This window comes from Eleutherodactylus coqui, chromosome 2, assembly GCF_035609145.1.
Source record: "Eleutherodactylus coqui strain aEleCoq1 chromosome 2, aEleCoq1.hap1, whole genome shotgun sequence".
NCBI classification, from domain to species: Eukaryota; Metazoa; Chordata; class Amphibia; order Anura; family Eleutherodactylidae; genus Eleutherodactylus; species Eleutherodactylus coqui.
The window spans coordinates 217,030,639-217,052,974 of NC_089838.1; the positions used below are offsets into that span (position 1 = coordinate 217,030,639).

At 42.5% G+C, this 22,336-nt stretch overlaps 1 pseudogene; it reads left to right on the top strand.

Annotated features, from left to right (window-relative positions):
* Positions 1–19,430, top strand: part of LOC136610100 (ras-related protein Rab-7L1 pseudogene) — a 37,965-nt pseudogene extending 18,535 nt beyond the window's left edge.
* The last annotated feature ends 2,906 nt before the right edge of the window (positions 19,431–22,336 follow it).

Consider the following 22,336-nt stretch of genomic DNA (forward strand, 5'->3'; position numbering starts at 1 on the left):
GGGTTGCAATGGGTGCTAAGGCACTCAGAGGCTTGAAGATGGCCTCCAGGTCTGCCATATACAGTAGCCTATAAGGCTCAGCTGAGTTTCATGGGCAATAAAATACACTCCTATGCTAAAGTATAGCAGTGTATTATAGGAACAATAAAAGGTTGAGATTTTACAGTCCCCTAGGGGGGCAAAAATAAAAAGTTGAAAAAGAGTAAAACAAATGAAAATAAAAGTGTCAAAAGCCTACCTTTTGTCCTTTACTATAAAAAAAAATTACAAATCTGGTATCACCATGTTTGTAATGACCTATGGAAAAAAGTTAGTACGTAATTTAACCCATGTGGTGCATGCCGAAAGAAGAAAAAAAAACACTATTTTATAAACAGCTAATTTTGTATGTCTCACCTCCCAGAAATAAGGGGGAAAAAGTAAGTTAAAAAATCATATAGATCACCAAATGATACCAATAAATATAACAAAACTGTATAAACTTGGTATCGCCGGAATCATGCCGACCCAGTGAATAATGTCATCACATTATTTATTCCCCATGCTGAACACCATAAAAAATGAAATTAAAAAAGTAATGAAGGAATTTCTTTTTTCCCAATCCCCCCACCAGAAAAAATGAATAAAAGTTATACAATACATTATATGTACCCAAAGAGGATGGCATTAAAAAATACAAATGTCTTGCAAAAATCAACCCCTCATATATCTATGTTGATGGAAAAATGAAATAGTTATGGCGCTAGGAATGCAACAATAAAAAACCTGAAAAATGGGTTGCTCATTAGGGCGTTAAATGGGCCTGTCACTAAGGCCTCATGTCCACTAGCTAAATGGAATTGCGGATTCCGCAGCGGATTTTGCCCATAGGGAATCATTGGCCATCCGCGGTCCATTAACCCCTTAATGACACGGCCTATTTTGGCGTTGAGGACCAAGCGATTTTTTGGTATTTTTCCATCTCCATTTTTCAAAAGCCATAACTTTTTTATTTTTCCGTGGACGCGGCCGTATAAGGGCTTGTTTTTTGCGTGGCGATCTGTAGTTTTTATCGGTGCCACTTTTGGGTATATAGACAATATCGTAAAAAATTTTTATTTTTTTTTAATGATAACAGGGAGAGAAAACGCATCAATTCTGCCATAGATTTTATTTTTTTTTTACAGCATTAATCATGCAGCATAAATGACACACTAAATTTTTTCTGCGGGTCGGTATGGTAACAACGATACCAAAATTGTTATATTTTTTTTAGGTTTTTACACTTTTTTGCAATAAAACCCCCTTTTTTTGGAAATCTTTTTTTTTTCTCTATAGCTGCATTCAAAGTCATGTAACTTTTATTTTTTTATTTTTCTATGTACGGAGCTCTTTAAGGGCTTATTTTTTGCGAGACGAGCTGTAGTTTTTATGGGTACCATTTTGGGAAATGTACGGCTTTTTTGATCACTTTTATTGCATTTTTTGTGAGGCAAAATGCTAAAAATTAGCATTTTGCCTCTGTTTTTTAGCGGTTTTTTTACGCTTTTTGTCGTACAAAATAAAAAGCGTGTTCAACTTTTTGTACACGTCGTTACGGACGCGTCAATATCCAATATGTGGGGTTTTAGTTTTTTTTCCCTTTTTTTATGCTAATATTAGAAAAAGCATAAAAAAGGGGTTTTTTACATTTTTTTTTTTACATTTTTCTTTTTTTTACACTTTTCTTTTCTTTTTTTTATACTATTTGAGTCCCTCTGAGGGACTTACATCACTGTGCCTATGATCGCTGTCATAAGGCATGGCAAAGCCCGATTAGACGCGCTTGCGCAGTCCGGTCTTCTTCCTTTCTGAATGGGGCCGCTCGTGCCGGAGAGCCGCTCCTCGTAGCTCCGCCCCGTCACGTGTGCCGATTCCAGCCAATCAGGAGGCTGGAATCGGCAATGGACCGCACGGTGCACCGCATGGTGCACCGTGGGTGAAGATCCCGGCGGCCATCTTACTTAGGTAAGTAAGAAGTCGCCGGAGCGCGGGGATTCGGGTAACTACTGGACCGTTTGTTTTTTTTATGCCTGCATCGGGTTTGTCTCGCGCCGAACGGGGGGGCTATTGAAAAAAAAAAAACCCGTTTCGGCACGGGACAACCCCTTTAAATTGATTTTTGCACCCGCAGATGGCATTTTAAAAGAATTGCGTTTTTCACGCGTGGGAGAAAAAACGCAGCATGCTCCATTCTGCCACGGATTCCGCGCGGATCGGCAACATTGCTATCACATTGATAGCAATGTGTGCAGATATCTGCATGCAAAAAAAAAACATTTAAAGCAAATTCGCGCGGAATCCGCCGCGAAAACCCACGGCAGATTCTGCGCAGATTGTATTTTTGTAGTCGACATGAGGCCTAAGGAGTTAAAAAAAAAACTATACAATGCACTTAACAGCTTTTTTTTCTTTTGGCTCTTTTTTAATGTTAGTCAATACCAGGTATATTGAATTATGTAGGCTTGCAGTGGCTCACATCTGGCCATATCGTCAATAACACTATCTCAAAAGGTTGTCAAAGATAAGACAGATTTTAACCCAAAATAATGAACTGACTGGTAAGTTTTCATTGTGGTCATTATAGTAAATATATTCAATAGAAATATATGTGACAAACAAAAATAGTATCAAAGTCGTATATACTGTATAAACTCACTCCTCTATTGCTATTCCTAATAACTAAATGACCTCCTATGTCAGCAGACACATGTAGACTATGTTGTATTTGTCCTCTAAGGACACCAACTCGTTCAAGAAAATTAATAGACAAAAACAGAATTTCACCTCTTTACCCTTTCATCGGTAGCAAACCTAAGCTAAATAAATATGTGACCATTCAATCTTTTTCACTTAAGGTTAATTTGAGTTTATTATTCAGGCTACTGCCCTTGTGTATTAAGCAAAGCATAAATTATGCATACTAATTACCATGGATGGGGCAGCTATTTAATGAATTCTTTTAATTAAACTGCAACACTGTAATTTTACACAGGAAGGTCTATATTTCATCTTTAAACTACGTTAACCTTCATCTTTGTCTGTGAAAATCACACACATGTTTAAGAGGTGTTTGAGATCAGGTCCTTTACAGGTTTAGCAATGCAAACTCACATTGACCTATCATGCATTGTATTGTAGGCCGAATAAACAAAATGTTCAATTCTTGCTCATAAAAAAAGGTGCTAAACCTTGAGGTCACCCAATAGAACTGTTTACAAGTGCCTTCTTATTGCCCTATCCAGCAGCCTGGTATACTATTGAGTTCTAGTTCATTGCGGATCAGGGTAGGGGGAACATTTCATCAAGGCTCTCTTTACTACTCACTCAGATGACTATACTAGGTCATTAATATAAATACCTTTTGAGCCTTGTCATTTTGAATAGGCTTTGACCACAGTACACATTAAACACATTTTATACAAATATTGTTTTACTGAATTGTATTAATATAGGATAGAAAGCCTATTCTTTAGGTGGTTAAAGGGGTTTTCCAGGGAGAATGCTATTGATGACCTATCCTCTGGTTAGGTCATTAATAGTTGATCGTCTAGGGTCGTCGCTGGGGACCCCGACCGATCAGCTGATTGTGCGGCCACTGACAGTGCCGCAAATACAAAGGGGTTGGCGTGGAAGTCAAAGAAGTCTCTGCTCCTACCTCTGTGAAGTGGCCGGTGCTTGTAACCACTGGCATGGTCCCTACTGATTTCAATGAGAGCTGCTCTTGCAGTTTCAAGCGCCAGCCGCTATACAAAGGTCAGAGCAGAAACTTCCGCTGCTTTCACCCTGACCCCTGAGAAATTGCAGCACTGTGAGCGGGCACACAATCAGCTGATTGATTGGGGTCCCGAGCAACGGCCCCGAGACGATCAACTACTGAGGACCTATTCTGAGGATAGGTTTTCTATAGTATTCTCCCTGGAAAACCCCATTAACTACAATATTGACAATCATCAGGGAGGATTCCTAATTTGAAGGTTCTGGGCTTCAATGCAATATGTGTTACATGACCCTTCAACTGTCACATACTAGTTTTAGCACTAGGCACCAAGGTCTGGGTGTGACTGCAAGATCTGGACGCCCTATAGTTACAACCCTGTATCAAATCACTGTTTGTGCTTCATTAACATTATTGCTAACATTGCTTGCTAGCTGCAGTAGTTAGGTTTTATCTAAAGAAGGTCAACAAATAGAGGATGGAAAACGCCTATCAGAAGGCAGATAAGTCAATGTCCAGCCTTTTACCAGGCCATGCAAGTTGACTAATGGCCCATTTACACATGGCGATTATCGTTAAGAATCGTTCAGATTGCCGCGCTTCAGTGCGAATCTGGACGATAATCGTCCCATATTAATGCATACAGCAACTGAACAAGAACTCTTTAGTTGTTCAGTTTCAGCATGCAGAAAACTGAACTACGTGCTGTGCAGTGTAGACAGCAGTCGGTCACTTTTGAACCACTATCTGCTTACTTTGAATTGAGGAAGACAGAAGAAGAAAGCTCCCTGGTCCACTCTGCCTCCATTCTGGCAGCGTAGGATGACGGGAATCACTGGGACTTGAAATCATTTTCCCGACAGCTTGTCCCATGTAAAAGGAGCATAAGAATGTGAGTGGCGCTATAGAGGCACTTTTCCATCTTGAATCTGCATATCTTTTTGTCCTATGGAGTATTGCATGGCCTGTAAGACTCCAAACATCATACTAGCACTCTATAGAAGGAGAAACGCTTTCTCATAGACTAGGTCACATTTGCATGAAGGGTTATGCTTGCATACGTGTTCTCTAGGTGCTCCTGTTCCCCATAGCAGCATTCTAAAATAATAATTACATTAATTTATTTTTAAATTGGAACTAATGAAATTATATAGGTTTAGGACAATGAAAAATAATAAATTATTAATATAGTGACACAATATTCTGCAACACTTTACTATCATGGAAAGCAATGTAGATGCAAAATGACAAATTATTAAAATAAATTACATTGCAACCCCCAATAAATGATTTTTTTCCCCAAAATTAGTTGTTGGTACTATATACAAATTAGATAATAAATAACAATACTAACATGACATAACAACACTTGCAATATGACATATATACATTAATATAAAACAGATACACATTGAGGGCTCAGTCAGATGAGTGGTTTTTTTTGTACATCTATGTGCGCAAAAAAAAACACTCCGCGTGTGTAAAAATGTGTGTGAACGAAGCTCTGTGCCCATTGAAAGCAATAGGATGCAGGCAACCCCCGCAGTATTTTTCGGGGAAAGGCTTGAAATATAAGCCCTTCCCTGAAAATTATCTTTAGCTGGCGTAAAAAAAATATATACATCACTTTCCTTGGCGCGTCTTCTCTCTTCTATGCCGGGACTGCTCTGAAGCACTTTCTGCTGGCCAGAGATTTAAAAATCCCCGCCTCCAAAAAGTGCTGATCTGATTGGCTGAGCACTCAGCCAATCACAGGCAGTGCAGAGCAATTCATTGAATGACAGCTGAGTGCTACCTTTGATTGGTCACAGCACTATGACCAATCACAGGCAGCGCTCAGCTCTCATTCACAGTATTGTCACAGTGTTCAGTGATGAAGGAACTTCCGCAGGAGATATTTTATGCGCAGCATGGACCTTGGCACTGCACAGATGTCCTATATTTTGCAGGTGCGAGTATTTTGTGCCTGTAAAGACGGACATGTGAACACTACATAGCAAACCAATGATTCTACCAGACGCACTTTTTTGGGGGGCTCATAGGAGCGCAAAAGATCACTCGTCTAACTTTGCGCTGAGGCTACAACCGACACATGAAGCCTTATCACAGGCTGAAACTTTTTAAAAATTTTTCTTCAGTATAGTAAATAGTGTTGAGCTTTTTGTTTTATTATCACAGCAGTGTATAGAAACTGGTTACAGACCATAATGTAAGTCTTTATTCACATGTGTGTTAGCGGCTGTGTTTGGGGCCTCCATCAAAGATTTTTGTGTTCTTTTTTAATAGGTAAAATACCTCTATGTGCACCATTACTTGTCCCATCAAAACTTTGGACACTTCTGCAATATCCAACAGAAGCCTATTATAAGTCAATAGGGTCTGTCAGGTGCACTAGTATCTTTTATGCAACAGATCTTGAAAAGCTTTCAAGTGACTGGCATAAAACTACAATAACCAGACCAGCCATTACCAAATGTACAGCGTGTAGGTGCATGGACCAATGTAAACAATGAAAGGGCTAGAACTATTAACCAAGAAGCACAGTTCCTTCAAACGGCAGATTTGGCCAATGGCAAGGAAATTTATGGCCTATCCCGAGGATAGGTGATCAATATTGCAATCCCAGAAAACCCCTTTAAATATTACAAAATAATGCATCTGAGCACTGAGAACACAAAAGACTCTTTCTTACACAGAAAGCAATGCAGTTTATGTGCAAGTTAGTGCTTTAAAGATTTAATAAAAAGGCAAGTCCGAATTTTAACTATAGTAATGTGCTAGATAGACACTAAGCAATGGAAAATGTGCTTTGGTCTTCATAACACTGATATATAAGGAAATGGCTGCAAAATAAGGTTTTTTTGATCATTCATACACTCTGCCAAAAAAAGCAAGCACCTAAAAGGAGTTGTCATTTTGCAGCAGAACTTGGCATGCCATTACATCCCAGGCAGATATACAAACAATTAGAGTGGTAGTGTGATTAGATAAAAAGGTCTTGCCATCTGAGACCCTAAAAGTGGTTCCACCCTTGGCCTATAAAAAGACTCTCAGAGGCTAATTGTGTGTAGTGACCTTTTTTCCACTTGTGTAGAGCTTATTGACCACTAGACGCCTCTACGACACAATTAAAGAGATTTCACCCAGTTTACTGAGTTTGAGAGGCACATTATTGGAATAAGCAAAGCTGGATGGACATTTTGATGAATTGCCAACTGGGCCATTCTGACTAGACTGTTAGGAGGTGTTGGGACCAGTGGATGCATAAGGGGCACGCATACAAGGCAACTGTGCTCAAGATGCTCTCAACAGACCATCAGTAGAGAGGATTGTCTGATCATCTGGCAAGCATGAGCAGCTCCAACTGTTTCAGTGAGCACCTCAATCCTGCTGGAGTGATGGTCTGGGAGGGTGATCACATACAACACTCAATCACTACTAGTAGTCGGAAAAGGGACAATGACAGCTCAGCGATATGTTCAGGACATCGTGCAGCTACATGTGTTCCTCTAATGGCGGCTTCAAATGCTCCAAGAGGCATTTTCCAGTCATTAGATTTATCACCAATAAAGCATGTATGGGACCATCTGCCAGCTTTGACAGCCTATGAGTTTGCATGATTTAGAGGCTCAGCTACAGCAAATGTGAACCAATATGCCGTAGGATACTAAAAAGAACCTGTATGCTTCCATGCCTGCCCAAGCTAGAGGCGGCCCAACAGGGTACTAGAGCCTCCCTTCAAGTGTTCAGCTTTCCACAATGAATTGTCTTTTTGCTCTGATATTGTAATCCCTAACTTACAGTATATCAGCGTTACAATCACACATATAAAGTTTCATTCGATTCTAACAGCTCCTTCTAGGTGCTTGAATTTTTTTCACACTGGGTATATAATGTTATGTTGGACGGAAGTTATAAATATATGATTTTATATTATATAAACCTATGTCCATACAACAGCAGAAGAATAGACTTTGGTAGTAAGGAATACATGGCTTATGTTTGGCTCTTTCCTCATGAAAAGCCCAGCCCATGGCATGACACTTTGCCACCGGGAAAAACGGAAAGTGCCTGGAGGCCTTATTTCATGGAACATATGTTTTTTGACATACAATCTGGTCTGTATTCCCAGCAGACCCATATTAGATGTGCCAACTGTCAAACGTGCATTACCAAAAAAAAACCTTCATTCCTAAACTATAAATGATTTTGCTCAACTATATTCACTAAACTGTCAAAAGACTTAACACATTTTTTAAATGCGTCACTAGAATGGACGGTGTCCTAGTTCCCTTGGTGAGGCAGCTACTGTTTCAATTTCCAGTTTTGTTTATTTATATCCATTATTTGGAGTTAACAATACGGAAGCATATTGTAGTAATGCTTTTATAATGACTATTACTTTAATGATTAACATAATTATTTTAATCATAGTATGAATATAAATCAAATATTTGATATTCTGACATTTTTACATTTTACTACCTCTGCATGTAAAATAATAGCAAGTTCAGTAAACATATATGAAAAGAGAATAGCTAATATACAGTAGGTTAATAAAAAAATGTACAGTTGACAAATAGTGAACTTTTGGATAAAATCATAGTTCAAAATATGCTAAGTCTGGCTTTGAAAAAGCTGGTTGGGTGACAATGCTATATGTATCTGCAAGGCAGTGTATTAAATTTGTATTGTAATAATTTGGAATCTTTCATGAAATCCATGGAAAAGTGTAACAAGGACAAGGCCAGCGGGACATGTGCCCAGGGCTCAGTGAAGATGGAAAGGAAGGGGAAGCCTAGCCGTACAGTCATTTTATGATATTAGTTGATGATGCTGTCCGGCTTACTTGGTTGCTTTGAGGGTGCCGGATGGCTATAACATCATCTAATATCTTAAACTAACAGAAAGTCTGCTTTAGTGAACTGATGCTGATGGACAATACCAATGAATGGCTGAGTACTGCCTGTGATTGGCTGACTGCTCAGCCAATCAGACGCAGCCCTTTCAGCAAGTGGGGATTTTAAATCCCCGTCTACTGAAAGTGCTTCAGAGCAGTGCAGGGGGACTAAGCGGCTAGGTGCGTCTGACCCCTGACGGCGGTAGAGAGGTTAGTATTAGAGATGAGCGAGTATACTCGCTAAGGCACATTACTCGAGTGAGTAGTGCCTTAGCCGAGTATCTCCCCGCTCGTCTGTAAAGATTCGGGGGCCGGTGCGGGTGACAGGTGAGTTGTGGCGGGGAGCGGGGGGGAGCAGGGGGGGGAGAATCTCCCCTCTGTTCCTCCCTGCTCTCCTCCGCCGCTCCCCGCCGGCCACCGAATCCTTAGAGACGAGCGGGGAAATACTTGGTTAAGGCACTACTCGCTCGAGTAATGTGCCTTAGCGAGTATACTCGCTCATCTCTAGTTAGAATATATTCTTTTTAATTTTTTTATACATGCTATGGATAATTTTCACGGAAGGGCTTATATTTAAAGCCCTTCCCCGAAAATCACTACAAGGGTTGTCAGCAGCCCATTGCTTTCAATGGGGCTGTCTGCAGCAACCGTGGCCCTATTGAAAGCAATGGGAGAACATCGCGATCCTATTGCGAGTAGTTTGCGCCTCTAAAAAATAGACATGTAAACACTGCATAGAAAACCAATGGTTCTAATAGACAACCGGTTTTGTGTGTGCATATATGTACACATAAACACGCTTGTCTGAACGAGGCCTAAGGGTGCAGTCACATGAGCGATTATTTAACACATGTATACGTGCCATAAAAAAACGCACATTGCATATGTTAAAAATCGTGTGACCGAAGCAAATAAAGCACATAAAATCACACATAAGGGCCTGTCAGATGAGCGATTTATCTTTTTGCGCGCATATGTGTGCAAAAAAATCGTGTCTATTAGAACCATTAGTTTCCTATGCAGTGTTTACATGTCTATTTTTTAGAGGCACAAAATATTTGCATCTGGAAAAGATAGGACATGCATGTCTATAATGTTCGCTGGTAAGGTCCATGCTGCACATAAAGATATTGTGTGATGTTCCGTTAATCCCCATGGGGAGTCCGCTCATCACTGAACACTGTGACAGTAGGACTGAGATGCTATTCCATTGCTTTCAATGGGGCTGGCGCTGCTGCCGCCCTATTGAAAGCAATGGGTTGAAGTCAACCCCTGCAGTGATGATTTTCGAGATGGAATGGGGGCTTAAAATATAAGCCCTATCCCAAAAATCATCCCTAGCTGTTGAAAAAATTTTTTACTCACCTAGAAGCGCTGTCCAGCTCTTCTCCCTGTCCCTGTCAGTCTTCCTCTGTATTCTGGTGGACAGGAATTTAAAAATCCCTGCCTCCAGAAAGCACTGCCTCTGATTGGCTGAGTGCTGTGACCAATCAAAGGCAGCGCTTAGCCATTCATTGAATGACAGCTGAGTGCTGCCTCTGATTTGTCACAGTGCTCAGCCAATCAGAGGCAGCTCTTTCTGGAGGCGGGGATTTTTCAATGGGGAGAAGAGCCAGACTACGCTTCTAGGTGAGTTAACATATTTTTTTTCCTTTCTGCAGCTAGGGATGATTTTTGGGGTAGGGCTCATATTTCAAGCCCCCTCCACCGAAAAGGGGTTGCCTCCATCCATTGCTTTCAATGGGGAGGCAGCAGCGCTCCTCTGTCACGGCTGTCACAGCTGTGCACCAGCCCCATTGACAACATGGTGAAACTCCTGAATGTGACAGCATCAAGGGGGTTTACATTTTTCACCTTCGGTCATGCGTTTCTAACATATGTGATAAGCGCTGTCCTTTTTTTACAGGTGCGATTTTTTTCTTTTCATGCATGTAAAAATCAGACATGTGGCCGCTTCCATTGGAAAGTATTGGTTCTATGTAGAGGCAATTTCAAATCGCGCCTATACATGCGTTTAAAAATCTCTCGTGTGACTGCACCCTAAATGTAGTACAGCAAAAGCTAAACTACATAAATGTGATATTGTATTAAAGGGGTTGTCCCGAGGCAGCAAGTGGGTCTATACACTTCTGTATGGCCATAATAATGCACTTTGTAATATACATTGTGCATTAATTATGAGCCATACAGAAGTTATAAAAAGTTTTTTACTTACCTGCTCCGTTGCTAGCGTCCTCGTCTCCATGGTGCCGACTAATTTTTGGCCCCCGATGGCCAAATTAGCCGCGCTTGCGCAGTCCGGGTCTTCAGCAGTCTTCTATGGAGCCGCTCGTGCCAGAGAGCGGCTCCGTGTAGCTCCGCCCCGTCACGTGCCGATTCCAGCCAATCAGGAGGCTGGAATCGGCAGTGGACCGCACAGAAGAGCTGCGGTCCACGAAGACAGAGGATCCCGGCGGCCATCTTCAGTGGTAAGTATTGAAGTCACCGGAGCGCGGGGATTAAGGTAAGCGCTCCGGTAAACTTTCTTTACTTCCCTGCATCGGGGTTGTCTCGCGCCGAACGGGGGGGGGGTTGAAAAAAAACAAAAACCCGTTTCGGCGCGGGACAACCCCTTTAATCATATTTTCCTACAGAATAAAGTTATCATGCCATTCTTGCCACAATACATACGCCATAGAAACAAGAAGCCTCCAAAGATGGTGTCATTGTGTTTGTATTCTTTTTCACACCAGTGAGAAATTTTGAAAAGTTTTCCCGTAAAATATTATCGATACATTAAATGTTACCATTGAACAATACAATTCATCCCACAAAAAACAAGCCCTCAAAGAGCTATGTAAACAAAAAAATAAAAAAGTTATACATACAAGGCTTTGCCAATTTAAAGCTTTTCCCTGCGTTCGCTGTACAGAGGCGTACCTAACTACCAGTTGTCCAATGAATTGCGGCCTTGCCCAATATACTTGAATGGAGCTGCGCTGCAGTTCCTTGCACAGACAGTGTTCAGCATGAGTTATTTATACTGCAGTGTTACAGTTTTGATGTCTGTCTGGTGTCCATGTGTCCAACAAACTTCATGCAGACAGCATAAGACTAATAATGGTCAATTAGTCTATTTATACATACACTGGTGGTAAATGTGAAACCAAAAATATGCAGCATGTGCTATTCTAGCTTAATTTTGAGTAAAAGGAACACAACAAATGCATACTAGAAAGGGGATTTAATAGAAAAAAAATGGAGCAAGCAAGGATACATAGAAATTCACCAAAGCACGCCTGTAAAAAGATACATGAAAAGTCCCTTGCTACTACACTTTGCGTAAAATGAGCAACACGTTGTTATTTAGATATGTAATAAAAGTCTTTGGCACTCATCCAATTAAATGGCACCTTCTCTGGATGAGCACTGATGATTTTCTTTGTAAATCTACATAGCCTTGTGTTGATCATTTTTAGAGATGAGCGAGCATACTCGTCCGAGCTTGATACTCGTTCGAGTATCAGGGCGCCCACCCACTGGCGTTTTTTTACCTGCGTTTTGTGTTTTTCCTGCACAGGCATAGAGATAAAGTGTGCTCATGTTCACTGGCGTTTTTAAAATCGCCCCGCCCCGCAAAATCGCATCGCAGCTGTCCTTACACTCTGGCTCCTTTTTTTAATCTAACTTCTCCCATGGTTTTCAATGCTCCCGGAAAAAACGCAACGCAACGCAATTCGCACGCGCCGCGTGGCGTTTTTGCAGACAACATTACTGAAGACTGTGGAAGGGCGGGCATTCTTCACAGGTGCTGTAGGGTGTGTTGGTATAGAAACGCTATGCAATGTTTTAGGATGAGACATTCTCCGCGTTTTGCGTAAAAAAAACGCAGCGAAAAACGCAAACGCGTAGATGCGAAAGCGCTGCGTTTTTCACGCACTAACAACGCAAACGCCAGTGGGTGGGCGCCCTCAGGGTGTTCGAGATGCTCGTTACTCGTAACGAGTACCACGTGATGTTCGAGTTACTTTCACTTTCTTCCCTGAGAAATTTGCGCGCTTTTCTGGCCAATAGAAAGACAGGGAAGGCATTACAACTTCCCCCTGCAACGTTCAAGCCCTATACCACCCCCCTGCAGTGAGTGGCTGGCGAGATCAGGTGTCACCCGAGTATTGAAATCTGCCCCTCCCGCGGCTCGCCACAGATGCATTCTGAGATTAGTTCAGGGAAAGTGGTATCGTGTTGGAGCTGCTATACGGAGAGTGTTAGGAGTATTTTAGGTTTCAAGAACCCCAACGGTCCTTCTTAAGGCCATAAATCTTCTCTATATGCGCTCAATGGGGCTGGCGGCTGTAACAGCTGTGGCAGAGAAGAACGATGTTTGCCCATTGAATTCAATGGAGCCAGCAATACAGCAGGTTCCACTGAAAGCAATGGTCTGCCGGCGTGCGCGGGGATGAATTGTCGGGAAGGGGTTAAATATATAAGCCGTTCCCTGCAATTCATCCAGAAATGTGTTACAATAAAAATATATACCGGCGTATAAGGCGACGGGGCGTATAAGACGACCCCCCAACTGTCACCTTATACGCCGGCAATACAGTGGAGCAAAGAATAAAAATCATTACTTACTTCTTCTGACGTTCTGCGGTGCTCCTGCAGGCTGTTGCTCCCTCCTGGTTCCCGGCAGAGCATTGATTTCTCTACAAAGGGCTTTAAATCCCCGCCTCCAGAAACACACGTGCCTTCAGCCAATCACAGCCAATGACAATGATGTCATTGAATGGCTGTGATTGGCTGTGTTTCTGGAGGCGGGGATTTCAAGCCCTGCGTCCAGAAAGCAATACTCTGCCGTGGAACTAGGAGGGAGCGACAGCCTGCAGGAGCGCCGCAGAACGTCAGAAGAAGTAAGTAATGCTTTTTATTCTTTGCTCCGCTGTATTCCCGGCGTATAAGGTGACAGTTGGGGGGTCGTCTTATACGCCCCGTTGCCTTATACGCCGGTATATATTTTTATTGTAACACATTTCTGGATGAATTGCAGGGAACAGCTTATATATTTAACCCCTTCCCGACAATTCATCCTGCGATCGCCGGCAGCCCATTGCATTCAGTGGAACCTGCTGTATTGCTGGCTCCATTGAATTCAATGGGCAAACATCGTTCTTCTCTGCCACAGCTGTTACAGCTATGGCAGAGGAGAACGATCTTTACGCTGACAGTGCGGGGGGGGGGGCACTCTTGCCGCTATTGTGGCTTAATAGTGGGACCTGGGAACTTGAGATGCAGCCCACCATGTAGCCCCTCGCCTGCCCTATCCGTTGCTGTGTCGTTCCCATCACTTTGTTGAATTGCCCAGATTTTCACAAACGAAAACCTTAGCGAGCATCGGCGAAATACAAAAATGCTCGGGTCGCCCATTGACTTCAATGGGGTTCGTTACTCGAAACGAACCCTCGAGCACTGCGAAAATTTCGTCCTGAGTAACGAGCACCCGAGCATTTTGGTGCTCGCTCATCTCTAATCATTTTATACATTGTGTAGAAGCCAATTTATGAATGAGAGTAGCTCATGCAATAGATTTGGAGAACTCAGACGGCATCCAACTCCTAAAACTGTATCTATAAGGGTTAATGTTGCATTTGATACTATATAGTGTGACAAAAAAGTATGGAAATCTCTTCACACAACCTTCCCTCTTCTTATGTATACCCCAATTAAATGGGCTGTCCATGCCTATGGTACTAAATTGTCAGATACAGGTCTATAGGTAACAGATGAGTTTAAGGTAGTGGGTACAGGCAGAAGCATAGCTAGGCTTTTCTTCATCCAGCGCAATACAGAGATAAAGAATAGAGATGAGCGAACGTACTCGGATAAGCACTACTCGTCCGAGTAATGTGCTTTATCCGAGTACCTCTCTGCTCGTCCTGAAAGATTCGGGACGCGCTGCGGAGCTGCAGGGGAGAGCGGGGAGGAACGGAGGGGAGATCTTTCTCTCCTTCTCTCCCGCCCGCTCTGCCCCGCTCCCCGCTGCGACTCACCTGTCAGCAGCGGAGCGCCCCGAATCTTTCAGGACGAGCGGAGAGATACTCGGATAAAGCACATTACTCGGACGAGTAGTGCTTATCCGAGTACGTTCGCTCATCTCTAATAAAGAACCAAGTTCAGTGCATAAATATGGTTCCAGAAGTAAACTATAGGTTGGTCCAATGGTATTGAAACTCCTGAAAAAATGGAAAATGGTGGTTGGGGATACCATTCAGTTCATGTTGCTAAGGGAAAGGGAACAAATCATAGAGGGGCAGTGTCCAACATGGTGGCCATTTATAAAGCCTTCATCTTGGAACCAAGTTGACATTTCCAAATGGGAAGGGGTGCATGTGACATATACATCTGATAATAAATTTGATGTGTAATGCAAATCTGTGTTTAAATGCCATCTACTTTTTTTCCTGCCAAAGTTATTAACAATTTTATTGCTGAGATGGAACACAACAACGATCCACTACAGGATATGTTCAATGTGTTCCCCGTTGTTTTGAATCATGAAGGCTACCCTTTCCTCTCATTCAGGATGCACTGAGAGCAACACCTCAGCAGAAATGCTTCCACAGGTGTCCGGTACCTGCTGTTGCATGTGCGCCACACTCTGGATTTTCACTGCGTAAACCGTGGCCTTCAACTGCTCAGGCAGAAGTCCAAAGGGGTAAGATCCAGTGAGCCTAGGGATCATTCCACCGGGCCATGACACCTAATGCACTTCACTGGAAAATTCTGATCTAAAAACTTCATAGAAGAAGAGAGAAGCATGGTGACTCACTGCATGCATGGTGACTTGCTTTGCACTGCTTGAGTCCTAGGTTCAAAACTGACTAAGGACAACATTTGCATGGAGTTTGTATGTTCTCTTTATTTTATTTCTTCTCCTCCAGAGAAGGAAGAAGGAGTATGATGGTTTACACTGTTGCCTTGCAGTGATGGAGTCCTAGGTTCAAATCTGATCAAAGCCAACATCTGCATGGAGTTTTCTAGATTTGAACCTAAGACCTCAGTACTGCTAGGGAACAGTACTAACCACTGAGCCACAGCCATTGAAAAAACATGCACACGCCTTCCCTACCCCCAAAATGTTTAGTACTTATTTTAAGGGTTTTTTGAACTGCCAATTCAGCAGAAATAATTTGCCTGAGGTTCGGGTTATTACCAAATCAATTTTTTTGTCAAAGTACAACCTGAATTCAAGTTCTACAGGATCGGTTCAGTCATTTCTACCCATGAGCAATAGGTCATTGTAGAATAAACTCTACTCCTACCCCATACAAAGGAAAGAAACATGTAGTTAGAGATGAGCGAACCTACTCGGCCACGCCCCTTTTTTGCCCGAGCGCCACGATTTTCGAGTACTTCCGTACTCAGGCGAAAAGATTCGGGGGGCGCCGTGGGTGAGTGGGGGCTTGCAGCGGGGAGTGGGGGGAGAGGGAGAGAGAGAGGGCTCTCCCCTGTTCCCCGCTGCTACCCACCGCTCCGCCACGCCTCCCCCCGCCCCCCGGCGCCCCCTGAATCTTTTCACCCGAGAACTGAAGTACTCGAAAATCGTGGTGCTCGATCGAGTAATTACTCGAAACGAGTAGGTTCGCTCATCTCTACATGTAGTATATAGTTTAAAACTTAGGAAAAGGTAACATGTTGCAGGTAGAATGGGATAACAAATAAATCCCTCTGCTTCTGTTACCACTTACATGCTGTGGTTGGCATTGAATGTGGCATCTAAGGGGCTAAATGGCCCGCATCAGAGTTATCTCCCACCCTGGCCATTAGAACAGCTTGTAATCTATATAATGCAGCTTGTACCTGTAAGTGATGGCGTGAGTACAGCTCACAGCTCCTGAGCCCACCACTGCACCATAATAATATGGTGGCTCATGGAAACATGCAATGGGTAACAAGAGGTTAACTAAAACTTGTTTGAATTGATACAATTTAACATCCAATTGTTTATATTTTTAATTTACATCTAATGCAATGAAGAGATGAAGGCCATCTTCTTTTTGACAGTGCACTGGATAAAAACCATATATAGTAAACAGATGTGATAGCCACTCCATCTGTATTATGGCACACAATGATAGCTGGATGTTAAAGGTTTGATATATAGATCTATTTTTTATTGCCAACCCTGCCCCTGAAGAAAGTATTAAAATTTCCAGATGAGTAACCAAACAATAAATAGATAAGACAGTAGCTGTGAATATAACATTTTTGCATAATAATGAGAAATTGCAGGATAATGCAGTGTGCAGTTCACAGTTTGTCTATATTATCATTTTGATTGGTTGACTGTAAAATAAAGAAATATAAACCAATAAACATGTGTCATATGCTTTGCTCTCTAGGGATTTAAAACAGTAGTTATAAGGGAACTTAGCAAATGTATAAAAGGGGTCTGCCCCGACGAGTGTATCTAAACATATCTATATGTTTTTGGAATGCTTTTTGATATATATGCAAGTTGGGTTATTTTTCAGGTATACCCAGGGCCATATTGAGAGTTCATGCTTCCCTGGGTATAGTACTGATGCCCTGTTTTGAAGTCACATTCATATGGTGTTGCAGTGAGTCAGAGAGCCGCAGCAACATAACACAATATATGATGTTTCTAACACGATCACATGATTTTTCAAGATTTTTGAGGATGTTCGAAATATAAGACCTAAGCCCTAGTTACAACATTTAAAAAAAGTCAAATTAAATAGTGTGCAGGCAGCTATACATGTAACAAAGTAAAATCTTTTGAAGCAAAAGTTAATATAAGACTGTCTAATTTTCAGGGTAGTCAGTGATTGGCTGTCACAGTCAATTATCTAGTATTACATGTTATCAATGTGTTCAAGTGAGCAAGACCATGCTCGGGGACCATGGGGGCAGAGATGCTTTATTAAAGGTGAGTATATGATTATTTTTTATGCAGGTTTATTAAGGTTGGAAAACCCCTTTAACCTCTAACATCTTTTACTGCTTTACACAACCAGAGATATTAGCACTGATCTCTTTAACCCCTTAAGGACATGGCCTATTTTGGGCTTAAGGACGCAACGATTTTTGCCGGATTTTCATCTCCATTTTTCAAAACTCATAACTTTTTTATTTTTCCATCGACGCGGCCGTATTAGAGCTTGTGTTTTGAGTGGCAAACTGTAGTTTTTATGGGTGGCACTTTTGGGTACATTGACTATATTGTAAAACTTTTATTATTTTTTTTATGATAGCAGGAAGAGAAAACGCATCAATTCTGCCATAGATTTTTATTTTTTTTACAGCGTTAATCATGCAGCATAAATTACACAATCCATTTTTTCTGCGGGTCGGTATGGTTACAACGATACCAAAATTCTTACATTTTTTTTAGGTTTTTCCACTTTTCTGCAATAAAAACCCTTTTATGGTAATCTTTTTTTTTCTAAATCGCTGCATTCGTAGTCCTGTAACTTTTTAATTTTTTAATGTACGGAGCTCTGTGAGGGCTTATTTTTTGCGAGACAAGCTTTAGTTTTTATTGGTACCATTTTGGGGTACATACGGCTTTTTTGATCACTTTGATTGCGTTTTTAGGGAGGCAAAATGCTAAAAATTAGCATTTTGCTTCAGTTTTTTAGCGTGAACCCCCTTCGATGCCGCGATCTACATAGATCGCGGCAGGGAAGGGGTTAACAGCAGGGGGCCGGCTCCCGCTGTGGGATAGCGCGAGATCATAAGTGATCTCGCGCTATCCCCAGGACGGAAGTTTACACACTGTTGTGGGAAGTACCCCGCTGCCAGGACATAAACTTACGCCCTGGAAGGAGTTAATACTCTAGACCTCATATGAAGGCATGGCCCCAAAACCAAGTCTCTCTTTTCCCCCGTATAACCTCAGGTGGCAATTTTTGGAGGAAAGAGTTTCAACGCTAAAAGACTGCTGCCAGTTTGCAACGCCTACTAAACACAGTTCCATAATGGGCATATTTTATATACAGTAGCTACATAAAATATATATATGAACATTGGCAGGTATATTTCTGCATGCCTTCTTTGTTACTCTGCAGGAACAGACATCTGTTAATATATATCTATGAATCCTTGCTGTATGGAGATTGTGGACCATCTACCAGTCTAAAGTTTTAATCTGATCCTTACAACATAGACATAACAACAGAACCAAGGATACTGTACAAATATGATTACAGAACAAGGTTTATAGATACATTACAAGAACCTAGGAGTCGGGAAAACCTCACTGTTAAATAGGTACATCGATGACGTGTTTCGCAAGAAGTACAAAATGACGATGGGAGTGGATTTTGCACTGACGGTCGTGCAGTGGTCAGATACAGAACTGGTCAGGCTTCAGTCATGGGATATTGCAGGTCAGGAGCGGTTTACTTCTATGACCAGACTCTATTATATACAGGCTTCTGCTTGTATAATTAAGTTTGACCTCACCTGTCCTGACTTGTTCAGGAATTGTCAAATGTGGAAAAGTATTGGACAATAAAGTGACCCTACCAAATGGTGATCTTGTGCTATGTATACTATTGGCCAACAAGTGGGACCATGGGTAGTGTCAGAGAGCAGATAGACAAATTCAGTAAGGAAAATAATTTCATTGGTTGGACAGAGACTTCGGTTAAAGAAAATAAAAACATCAATGAATCCATGAGAGTGCTAATTGAGAGAATGATGGAGACTAGAGAATCTGGCAATTCCTCTGACCAAACGCAGGGGGAACACATCAACATAAATGACATCTCCATGCCCGGATCGGGCTGCTGCTGATATGATCACTCAGGACTGGACTGATCTACTACAGGAAGATATCTGCCAATTGGATCAAACCTAGTTCTCAGAATCCTTGGTCCGTTGGATGTGGCCTTCTACATTCGTTCCTCGGTATTAATCAGCTGCTTCCTTGCAGTTGGAATCTGGTGTTAATTTACAGCCTTTTTTGTATTCTGTATTTCAACCTTAATAATGTATGCGTATTGGATGAACTGAAGATGTGGTGGTTGTGTTGGAAGGCGTCTTCACTCTTGGGCCTTAGTCACATGGGCGTTTTTTGCCGCGATTTGCGCTTGCGCATGCGTCGGCCGATTTTATAAAACCATTGCTTTGCAATGGTATCGGACACATGAGCGCTTTTTATGTGCTCGTCCGATAAATTATTGAACAGAAATCGCAGATCGCACCTATCTGCGATCTGCGATTCCTGTTCTCTTCTCTATATGCGCTCAATGGGGACGGCGGCAGCAGAGTAATTACTCGATCAAGCGCCGCGATTTTTGAGTACTTCCGTACTCGGGCGAAAAGATTCAGGGGGTGCCGTGGGTGAGTGGGGGGTTGCAGCGGGGAGTGGGGGGGAGAGGGAGAGAGAGAGGGCTTCCCCCTGTTCCCTGCTGCTACTCCCCGCTCTGCCACGCCTCCCCCCGCCCCCCTGCACCCCCCGAATCTTTTCACCCGAGTACGGAAGTACTCGAAAATCGCGGTGCTCGACCGAGTAATTACTCGAAACGAGTAATTATCTATTGGATACGTATATTGTGTAGTAAGAAGGACTAGATCTATTACAATTCTTTTAAAGTTGTATTTTTAAAATAAAGATGGAATACAAGAACCAAGCTTACCATATAGATATGATACCAAAACCAAGCCTACTACATAGATACAAAACCAGAGCCAAGCTTACCATATAGATATGATACCAAAACCAAGCCTACTGCATAGATACAAAACCAGAGCCAAGCTTACCATATAGATAAGATACCAAAACCAAGCCTACTACATAGATACAAAACCAGAGCCAAGCTTACCACATAGATAAGATACCAAAACCAAGCCTACTGCATAGATGCAAAACCAGAGCCAAGCTTACTATATGCTATTATCAACAGTTCCATTATGGAACAGAAATTATTAGCTATTGTAGTTTGTGATGAATATGGATTTATTTAGGCAAATAAATAGGTTTTGTACTATACACACTGATTACAAATGAGTCTTGCTTTAAGTTTTTTTCTCATCAAAGTATACACCCTTAGGCCTTAGTCAGACGGGCGTTTTTTGCCGCGATTTGCGGATCGCATGACGGATGCGCATCCGCAAATCGCGTGACCGGTGCGCGCAAGTCGCCCGCAAATCGCCCGAAAATCTGCTCCTAGCCGCGTTTCATTAGAAACGGGCCGGAGCTGTCCAGCGCATTGCATTCAATGGAGACGGCAATACAGCCGTCTCCATTGAAAGCAATGCGCTGCGGGCGAGCCCGGGATGAATTGTCGGTAAGGGCTTAAATATATAAGCCCTTACCTGCAATCCATCCTAAAATGTGTTAAAATAAAAAAAAATTGCATTCTCACCTTCTGCCTGCAGCTCCGGGCAGCCGTCCTGCAGTGGGTGTGAAGGGGGTGTGAGTCAGACCTGCCCCCTGATTGGCTCAGCGCTGAGCCAATCAGAGGCATGCCTCACTCACACCCATTCATGAATTCATGAATGGATGTGAGTCAGACCTGCCCCTGATTGGCTCAGCGCTGAGAGGCAGCAGTCACTCACCCATTCATGAATTCATGAATGGGTGTGTGAGTGAAACCGGCCTCTGATTGGTCAGGCTGTGACCAATCAGAGCAGATCATTCAGCAGGCGGGGATTTTAAAGCCCCGCCGGCTGAATAGTGCCGAGAAGCAGTTCAGGAGAACTGACAGCGGCCGCGGCTGGACTCCGGCTGCAGCGGAAAGGTGAGTATACATTTTTTTTTAATTTTAACACATTTTAGCATGAATTGCAGGGAAGGGTTTATATATTTAACCCCTTCCCGACAATTAACCCCGCGCACGCCGGCAGCCCATTGCTTTCAATGGAGCAGCTGTATTGCCGCTCCATTGAATTCAATGGGCAAACATCGTTCTTCTCTGCCACAGCTGTTACAGCTGTGGCAGAGAAGAATGATTTGTCTTCTATATGTTCTCAATGGGGTCGGCGCTGCTGCCGCCGGCCCCATTGAGCGCATATACAGAAGCAAACAGGAATCGCAGATCGCAGATAGGTGCGATCTGCGATTTTTTGTTCTATAATTTTTCGGACGAGCGCATAAAAAGCGCTCATGTGTCCGATACCATTGCGAAGCAATGGTTTTAAAAAATCGCCGGACGCATGCGCATGCGCAAATCGCGGCAAAAAACGCCCGTCTGACTAAGCCCTTAGCAGTGATCGAAACAATGCAAATGCAGGGCATTCTGTCAGTCACCTTGTCTAAAGTTACAGCTCCAATTGTAGCCCACTTCTCTATTAGCAACTGTAATTTACACATTCCAACACGCCTGTCCAGATGATCCCGAAGGAATTCAATTGGATTTCAGTTGTAACTCTTGGGTGCCTAACCCATGTTCTTCAGCATCTGTTGTCATTTTAAGGCCACCTGCACACGAACGGATTGGATTCCGCAGACAGATTTCCGCCGCGGAAGACCTCTGATTCATCACGGAATTGTGATTGTTTGCGATCGTGGATGCAATCGTTTTTCCGTGCAGATGTACGCGGATGCACAGCATATCATCAATGCGGAAAAAAGGTCGCAAGCGGGTGATTACATCAGATAGTTGCCCAACCCCCTGGGAAAACCCTTCTATACAAAAGTTTAATGCTCAGACGACATTCTCTTGTGCTTTTGTGGCGGTGAGAGCTTAGAACTGCCT